Genomic DNA, 9,163 nt, shown 5'->3' on the forward strand with positions numbered 1-9,163 from the left:
GGACTTGGGGGAAGAAAAGTCCTTGGGAAAAAAAAAAAAAAAAAACCAAAGTGGGAAGTGAAGCCCTGGGCTGGGCTGGGCTGGGCTGGTCCCGGCCCCGCTGGCAGACAGCTGAGGGGGATTTGCCCGAGTGGCTGGAGGTGGGGGCAGGGGAAATGCTAATTTGAAACAGGCGCTGGTGAAGGGCAGGAGGACAGAGGGGTTGTGTTTTTCAGCCCTCTGAGCTGGCAGAGGGCCTGCGAGGTCCAGTCCGTCACAATGCTGGGGCCGAGCCAGCTGCACACGTGGTGGGGTCTCATGCTCTGATGTTCCCAAACGGCTCTGCAGCCCCAGCTCAGCGCCCTGGGTCCAGGCTCCTGGGGCACCAGGGCTGTGTATCTCCAGTGCTTTCCATCACTACGCCTCCTCACCTCTCCGGACGGCTCCTGCTGGCCTGGCCACACAGCACAGCACAGCCCCCTGGTGTGGTCCTGGCAGGGGCAGCCCACACCTTCCACCGGGCAAGGAAGGGTAGAAGAAGGGTGCAGGAGCATGAGATAAGCACACTAATGGGGTGCTGCAGCCCCTCCATCGCTCTGTGGCTGGCTGGGGGGCTGCTCACCGAGAGAAGGGCTTGCTTCCCACTGCTGGCCTTTGGGAGGTTGCTCTCTGAACGCATGGAAGCGGTGCAGGAAACAGCTACCATGTGTGCATCATCTTGCCTTGCTCATCCCACTAAAGGTCTCCTAGACGGTGGAGGATTGGGACTGGCAAGTGTGAGCTCTCCCCAGCTGAGGAGGAGGGAGAAGAGGAGGAGGAAGAGGCAGCCCCGTGGGTAGCAGGGCTGCAGAAAGCAGCCGGGGCTCAGGCAGGGCTCGGTAAGCTCTACTCAGAGCCTGTCCATAACGGTTAATAGCAGCAGATGATCAGGGGCGTCGGAGCCTGCCGGCTGCTGCCCTCCTAAAGCTTCTCATTAGCATTTCCAGGACACGGATGTTGTGCTGGGATCTACGGGAAGGCACCGGGAGCCACAGAGCAGCAATGCATCAGCGTGGGAGGGAGGCCCATTCCAGCTTAACGGCAGAGGCTGGGCTCTGCTGGAGTCAGGTGTCTCCTTCCCATTGAAATTCAGCCCGAGTTGGAGCCTGCTCCCAGGGCTTCTTTGAAAGTCCCAGACTTAATTAGCATTTATCTTATTAGGGGGACGTTACCTGCTCTGGGAACCTCACTGCTATCTACTGGATTCATCCTCACAGCACCCTGGGAAAGGGCTCCCAGCCCTTGCAGTGGGAGACTGAGGCACATGATGGCTCATGCTGCAAACCTCCAACTCAGCAGGGACCAAAAAACAATCAAAAACCCCTGTTTTTCTGGGGGCTGGAAGGGCCACAGCATTGCCCAGATGACCCTTTCTGGGTCATCTCCTCTTGGGAAGCCAGGGTAAATAATGCAGGACACTATGGGGAGGTCACCTGACTGGGTCCAGCAGGATGATGCTGAGCCCCTGAGGGGTGTTTCAGAGGAGACCTGGGTGGACACAGAGGCAGCCCAGCCCCAGCTGTGCTCTGGAGCACTGCTGCTTGTTCACCATTTTCAGGCCAGGCCACAAATCGCAGGGTGGAGGATGGGAGGGTGAGGAAGGAGCAGAAAATCAGAGCTCTCTCGTTAAAAACAAAGTGAGCAGCTCGGGAAGAGTTGGAAACCTGATCTGGTCCGAGCCATAAAGAGGCAGAAAGGACAAGCCATGGGGCTTCTTGGCACCAAGCATCTCACTCACACCCTCCTGCAGAGGTGGAGAGAGGCAGACAATTCCAAACAGCTTCTCAGTCCTCTCCATGGGCAGAGGAGCAGAAATCTGAGAGCCCATTGCCTGCCCCCCAGCCCCACTGCTCTGCAATGTTGTGTTCTGCCCCTGCCTGGCTGAAGGAATGACCCCCAGGCAGGCTGGCAGCTGTCAGGGAAGGGGTTTGTAAGGAGAAGCAGCAAGTTGTCCCCAGGTAGAGCAATCAAAAGGCTGTGACCTTCCCTGCGGTTCCCCTGGGGGTGGGATGCAAAACCTGGGGGACTGGGGGTGGGGTGGGGATGGTCCACAGCTCCTAGGGATGCTGGGGATGCAGATGTGGTAGAAGCTTCTGGTGCTGACACAAGGCAAGAGAGGTGCTGACACAAGGCAAGAAGAATCTCCTTCCCTCTGCTCCTCCAGGGCAGCCAGCTTCCAGGAAGAGCCCTGAGCCAGGCAGGTTGTCCTGACAGGTAAGATCCCTGCAGAGGGTCAGCCTTGCCCACAGGGCTTTGGGCCAAGGGTTTTCTGGGGCACATGGTGAGAGGGAGCAGCTGGTGGAGCAAGCTCAAGGCTGGCCCACAGAGCTCACTGGGGACAGTACAGGCAGTGCTGGTCCTGGTGTGCAGGCAGAAGCTGGAGAAGAGGGGTGTGGGCTGGGAAGGGCAGGAGGGGGATGATCCACCTGCAAACATCCACCAACAGTGGAACAGGGAGCAGGGATGAGGAGAGGGAGCAGCTCTGATGGGAGTGGAGACTATGGTTCTGGGAGTCATCTGCTGCCAAGTCCTGGGGAGCAGGAGGCACAGATGGCCTTAGGGATAGTTTGATGGCCTGGTAACAGGAGACTGCCCCTGTGGGGCAGGAAGCTGTGTCTGAACTGGACCTGGCTGCTGTATGCTGAGCACCTCAAGCAGCCCCAGCAGCACTGACAGGAAGCTTTCTGCCTCACCATCCTTCTGGGCAGTGAGAACCTACCCCAGGTCACAAGGCCTGGCTGTTACCCACCAGCAACAGTCAGGGCTGGGTCTAAGAGGTACAGGGCAAGACTTGCCCAGGACGTGTTCAGTGGAATGCTCAACACCCTGCTGACAGCTGGCTGTGACACTGCCTGGAAGCAGGCTGAGAGCCTTCATCACCCAACCACTAAGCAGGAGCCTGAGGAAGGGATGGGAACGGGCACTCCTTGTCTGACAGGACCTGGGACCAGGTCTTTGTCCAGCTCTTCTCCATCAATTCCCATTCTGAAGGAGACCAAGGATGGAGCAGGTCCAGAGAAGGGTAACAAAGGTGGGGAAGGGTCTGGAGAAGAGGACTGGGGAGGAGCAGCTGAGGGAGCTGGGGGTGTGCAGTGTGGAGAAGAGGAGGCTGAGGGAGACCTCATTGCTCTCTACAGTTCCTGAGAGGCTGCAGTCAGGTGGGGGTTGGGCTCTGCTCCCTAGCATCAGGTGAGAGAAGGAGAGGAAATGTCCTGAAATTGTGCCAGGGGAGGGTTAGGTTGGAGAGGAGGAAAAATTTCTTTGGTGCAGGAGTGGTCAGGGACTGGCAGAGGCTGCCCAGGGGGGTGGTGGAGTCCCCATGGCTGGAGGTGTTCCAGACCCCTGTGGCCATGGCAGTTGGGCTGTGGTATGGTGACCATGGTGGGGTTGGGTTGCTGGTTGGACTGGAGGATCTCAGAGGTCTTTTCCAACCCAAACCATTCTATGATTTCTTGTGGACTATAGGTCTGGAATTTGAGAAAGAAGTGGGGTGGAAAGTGGTGTGGAAGGGAACAAATCCAGTTTCATATGGTGCACAGCAGAGGAATTTTGTCTGGGGTCCATGGCTCCAGAATGTAAAATGTTTCAGAAGTGGTCAATGCAGACACTGAGTGCTCTGTTCCACCTGTCCCCTCTGGCTCTTCACTAGCACTGGGAGAAGAAGAGCAAAGGTTTGAGAAGGGAAGCTCCTAGAAGCCAAGGGTTGGTGTTGAAGGCTTTGCTGGGAATCCCTAGGAATGTTAGCACAGCAGAGCTGCAATTAGGAGCTGTATCCTCACAAGGCTGTGAGCAAAGCATCCCTCCCAGGGCCTGGTGACACAGCAACCAGCCAGGTGGCCCTGAGTTCAACACAAACCCTGTCCTTAGCCAAGACAAATGTGGGAGCTGGGGAACTGGACTGCCCCAGCACCTCACTCTGCTCCATACCTTGGGAGGTATTCTCTGGAAGGTCTCAGCCTGGAGGCTTTGAGCTCATAGACAATGTGCTAGTGTAAAGTTGCCTCAGCTTATGAAGCTTCTGAGAGCCTGTTTTCCATGTGCTGAGCCTGGCACCATATCAGAGGAACAGCTGGGGACATGGAGCAGGGAAGCCAGCAGTGAGTTACCGGGGAGGGGTGGGAGCAGTGGGCTGGGGCTTCAGCCTTGCCTGCCAGAGCAGGGTTGCTCCTTCCCACCCCATGGGCAGGCTGCACAGCTCATGTGCTGCTCCCACTGCTGGGCTCTGGCCTGGGCTCTTTGCACTCCTGCCCTCTCCATCTTTGCTGCAGACTGGCAGGAGGTGCAGAGCTGCTCCATGGTGGGAAGGAGGAACTTGGGGGCTTCCCCTCTCTTCCCTGGGGGGCTCTGTGTTGGCTGCTGCCACAAGTGCTAGACCCTGGAAGTCCTTCTGGGGCCACAGGGCAAGGGCAGGGTATTTAGAACATCTAATTTTAGCTTGGTGAAGCACTTCCACCTTGAACAAGGTCAGCTCTTCTCTAGGGCAACCAGGAGGGAGAAGCTGCTTCAGCTGCTCCAAAGTGCTGCCTGGAACAGCTGATGTCCTACTGAATGCCCTCAGAGGCAGTGCTGAAGGGAAGATCATTTCCTCACCAGATTCCAAGCTGCTCTGACAAAGATCCCAGGGGCAGCAGAGATACTCAGGTGCACAGCTTGGTCCTGCCCCACCAGCACAGATGTCTTTCACCCACGTAGAGGAGAGCTTCACTGCTTCTTGCCAGCAGAAGTTCTTCTGAACTGGGGCAGCTTAGCACCCCTGTCACAAATAAGGTGACATCCAGAATAGGCTCAGCTGGGTACATTGATAGAATCACAGACTCACAGAGTGCAGCAGGCTGATAGGGACACTCCAAGGTCATCTTGTCCAACCCCCCTGTAGGCAGCAGGGACACTTCCAACTAGAGCAGGCTGCTCAGGTCATCAGTTTTGATCTTGAATGTCTGCTGGGATGGGGCCTCCACTACCTCCCTGGGCAGCCTGTTCCAGTGTCTCCCCATCCTCACTGTGCAGAACTTCCTCCTGAAATGCAACCTCACTGTGCCCTGCTCCAGTTTCAAACCATTGTCCCTTGTCACCCCAAGCCCTTCTGAACAGTCTCCTGGAGCCCTTCAGGTACTGGAAGGCTGCTCTGAGGTCTCCCTGGAGCCTTCTCTTCTGCAGGCTGAACAGCCCCAACTCTCCCAGCCTGTGCCCATAGCAGAGCTGCTCCAGATCATCTTCATGGCGTCCTCTGGACCCTCTCCAGCAGGTCTATGTCTCTCTTCTAATAAGGTCTCTAGAGCTGAACACAGCCCTGCAGGTGAGGTCTCCCCAGAGCAGAGCAGAGGGCAGGATCCTCTCTCTCCAGCTCTGCCCACACTGCTTTGGATGCAGCCCAGGCTGCCCTTGGCCTTCTGTGCTGCCAGTGCCCAGTGCTGGCTCCAGCTTCTCCCCCATGTCCTTCTCTGCAGGGCTGCTCTCAATCTCATCACCCCCAGCCTGGAGTGGTACTGAGGGTTGTGCAGTGCAGGTGCACTTGGCCTCATTGAACCTCCTGAGTCCAGCACTGGTGGGGAATAAGCAGGATGGCAAGGAAGCAGAGATGGCCCTGGTGAGCTGTGAGCAGCAGCAGAGAGCTGTGTGTGTGAAAGGGAGGCAGAGTCCATCCTGAGCCTCTGCAAAGCCTCTCTTTGATGAGGGCTTCTGAGCAGGCTGCAACCTCCCAGGACTCAGGAGATTTTGTGGCAGCCCTGTGCTGAGGAGCCCAACAGGGACCAGAAAGTTGAATAACAAAGAGAGGCTTCCTGGAGGAGACTGCAGGGAAGGATCTGAAGGGCTGGACAAAGGCCTCAGAGAGGTGGGTGGCACCACGGTGACCTCGGAGGCAGCAGGGAGGGCAGGGCTGCACATCCCAGCTGACAATGCTGCATGGATCTGCAGGAGCAGGGCTGGGAAAGCAGCTCCCAGCCTGGCAGACTCTGGGGCTTCTATAAGCACAAGCTTGGACCCTTTTGGATTGCAAGCTCTGGAAGCCCCATCCCTGCTGACTGCTTCTTGGTGGGGACAGGAGCCAAAGGCTTGCTCCTGTGTCTGATGGAGCCAGCAGGACTCTTTCTGTCGGAGTGCTCTGAGCCACAGTGCCTGGGCTGGCTCAAACCAGGCAGGAGATGCTCTGAAGGAGATCAGGAAGGTGTTTGCAGCTCCATGCTGTGGGTCAGCTTTGTGCTCTCTGTGTTTCCTCAAGGCATCTGTTAACAAGGCACTGGGCAGGGGCAGTCACCCTCCTGCTGCCAGCCTGGGGCTGAGGCTGCTGTGCTGACACCAGGATCCTGGCCCCAGCCAGAGGGGCTCTTTAAACACACCTGAGGCTAGAGGGGGCTTGGCAAAGGAGCACCTAAAACAAATTAGGAAGACAAGGAGATGCTCCCCTGGGCCCACAGGACTCCAAACAAAGAGGTTCCTTTGGCCAGAGAACAGGAGAAAGAGGCAATGCCAATGAGCTGCTGAGTACCTCCAGCAGGTAGGATTAGTAAAGGGCAGTCTGCATCACTCAGCTGGCAGCATCCCACCAGGTGTGGCCATAAGGGAGCCCTTGCAAGCTGCAACCAAGCTGGGGAAGGGTCTGGAGAACAGGGCTGGGGAGGAGCAGCTGAGGCTGAGGGAGACCTCATTGCTCTCTACAGCTCCTGAGAGGAGGCTGCAGCCAGGTGGGGGTTGGGCTCTGCTCCCTAGTCTCAGGTGAGAGAAGGAGAGGAAATGTCCTAAATTGTGCCAAGGGAGGCTTAGGTTGGAGAGGAGGAGAATTTTATTTGCTGCAAGAGTGGTCAGGGACTGGCAGAGGCTGCCCAGGGAAGTGGTGGAGTCCCCATGCCTGGAGGTGTTCCAGACCCCTGTGGCCATGGCACTTGGGGCCATGGTTTGGTGGCCATGGTGGGGTTGGGTTGCTGGTTGGACTGGATGAGCTCAGAGGCCTTTTCCAGCCCCCAGAATTCTGTGTTTCATCAGTTCATCAGTACAACAGTGGCCAGCAGCTCAGGTACCTCCTTAGGCTCCATCCTTTGGTTGCCATCTAACCATACCTTGCTCCTCTACCCCACTTGCCCATCTGGTGAGCTCCTGCAGGTGGGGTGATGCTGGACCAGCAGAAGATGAATCTGTACAGCACAAGCCCTGTTGTCAGGATGAACCCAGCATCCTCATGCTGAGCCCCACCCCCCTGGCAGCAGCAGAAGCAGAGCTGTGCTGTTTGCTCAGAAAACAGAGAGCTGTGGGACATTGATCTGCTTGTCCTGAGATCATTGCTGCCTTTGAAGCAGTTCTGGAGGCAACCTTTGTGCCTGGGAGGGGTTGGTGGAGGAGGTTTCCTGGCTGCCTTTCACACTGCCAGGTGGCTCTTGGCTGTTGGTATGAACGGTTGAGATGCAGCACAGCCTGCAGAGCTGTGTGGCCTTTGCCTCCATGGTGCTGCCCCCACTGAGAGAAACCATCTGAGATGTGGAGCTGGGCTGACACTGGTAGAGGACCCAGGGTGTGAGGAGCAGTTTTCCTCTGCAGGCAGGAGATGAAAATGAGATCCTAGAATCACAGAATGATAGAATCAGTCAGGGTTGGAAGGGACCACAAGGATCAGCCAGTTCCAACCCCCCTGCCATGGGCAGGGACACCTCACACCAGATCAGGCTGGCCAGAGCCTCATCCAGCCTGGCCTTAAACACCTCCAGGGATGGGTCCTCAACCACCTCCCTGGCAACCCATTCCAGGCTCTCACCACGCTCATGGGGAAGAACTTCTTCCTCATGTCCAGCCTGAATCTCCCCACTTCCAGCTTTATTCCATTCCCCCCAGTCCTATCACTACCTGATAGCCTAAAAAGTCCCTCCCCAGCTTTCTTGGAGCCCCCTTCAGATCCTGGAAGACCACAAGAAGGTCACCTCAGAGCCTTCTCTTTTCCGGACTGAACAGCCCCAACTCTCTCAGTCTGTCCTCATAGGAGAGCAGCTCCAGCCCTCTGCTCATCCTCATGGCCTTTCTCTGGACACCTTCCAGCATGTCCAGATCCCTCTTGTAACAGAGGCTCCAGAACTGGATGCAGTACTCCAGGTGTGGTCTCAGCAGAGTGGAGCAGAGGGGGAGAATCCCCTCCCTTGCCCTGCTGGCCACACTTCTCTTGCTGCAGCCCAGGCTCTGCTTGGCTCTCTGGGCTGCAAGTGCACATTGACAGCTCCTGGTGAGCTTCTCCTCCCCCAGCACCCCCAAGTCCCTCTCCTCAGGGCTGCTCTCCAGCCAGTCCCTGCCCAGCCTGGATTTGTGCTTCAGACTGCCCTGACCCAGCTGCAGGACCTTGCCCTTGGTCTTGCTGAACCTCATCAGGTTGGCTTGTGCCCAGGTCCCTCTCCAGCCTGCCCAGGTCCCTCTGGATGGATCCCTTCCCTCCAGCCTGTCAGCAGCACCACACAGCTTGGTGTCATCAGCAAACCTGCTGAGGGTGCACTCAGTGCCACTGTCCATGGCACCAACAAAGATGTTGAACAAGCCTGGTCCCAGCACTGATCCCTGAGGGACTCCACTTGTCCCTGGCCTCCACTGGGACATGGAGCCACTGACAGCCACTCTTTGGGTGCTGCCATCAAGCCAGTTCTTTATCCATCTAGTGGTCCACCCATCACACCCATGAGTCACCAGTTTGGAGACCTGACCCTTGATTCCTTCAGGCTGAATAACCAAGAGGAGAAGCTGTCCCTGTAGGTCAGCAGTGTTTGGGTGGGACCTGTGTGTGCACTGCAGAACTCTCTCTGCTGAGCACAGAGCACCTGGGGGAGCCTCAGCAGGAGGTGCCTGAGCTGCACACCTGCCCAGTGCTGCCCAGAGACCACTTCTCTGCTCTAGTGTCACCCCTGATGAACATCTCTGGCAGTGACATGGGCACTGGGATGGGGGTACCCTCAGCAGGTCTGCAGGTGACACCAAGCTGTGTGGTGCCATTGACAGGCTGGAGGGAAGGGATCCATCCAGAGGCACCTGGACAGGCTGCAGAGCTGAGCCCAAACCCAAATCATGAAGTTCAACAAGGCCAAGGGCAAGGTCCTGCAGCTGGGTCAGGACATCCCAAGCACAGATCCAGGCTGGGTGAGGAGTGGCTGAGAGCAGCCTGGGGGAGAAGGCCTTGGGG

This window comes from Indicator indicator, chromosome 18 (assembly GCF_027791375.1).
Source record: "Indicator indicator isolate 239-I01 chromosome 18, UM_Iind_1.1, whole genome shotgun sequence".
Classification (NCBI taxonomy): domain Eukaryota; kingdom Metazoa; phylum Chordata; class Aves; order Piciformes; family Indicatoridae; genus Indicator; species Indicator indicator.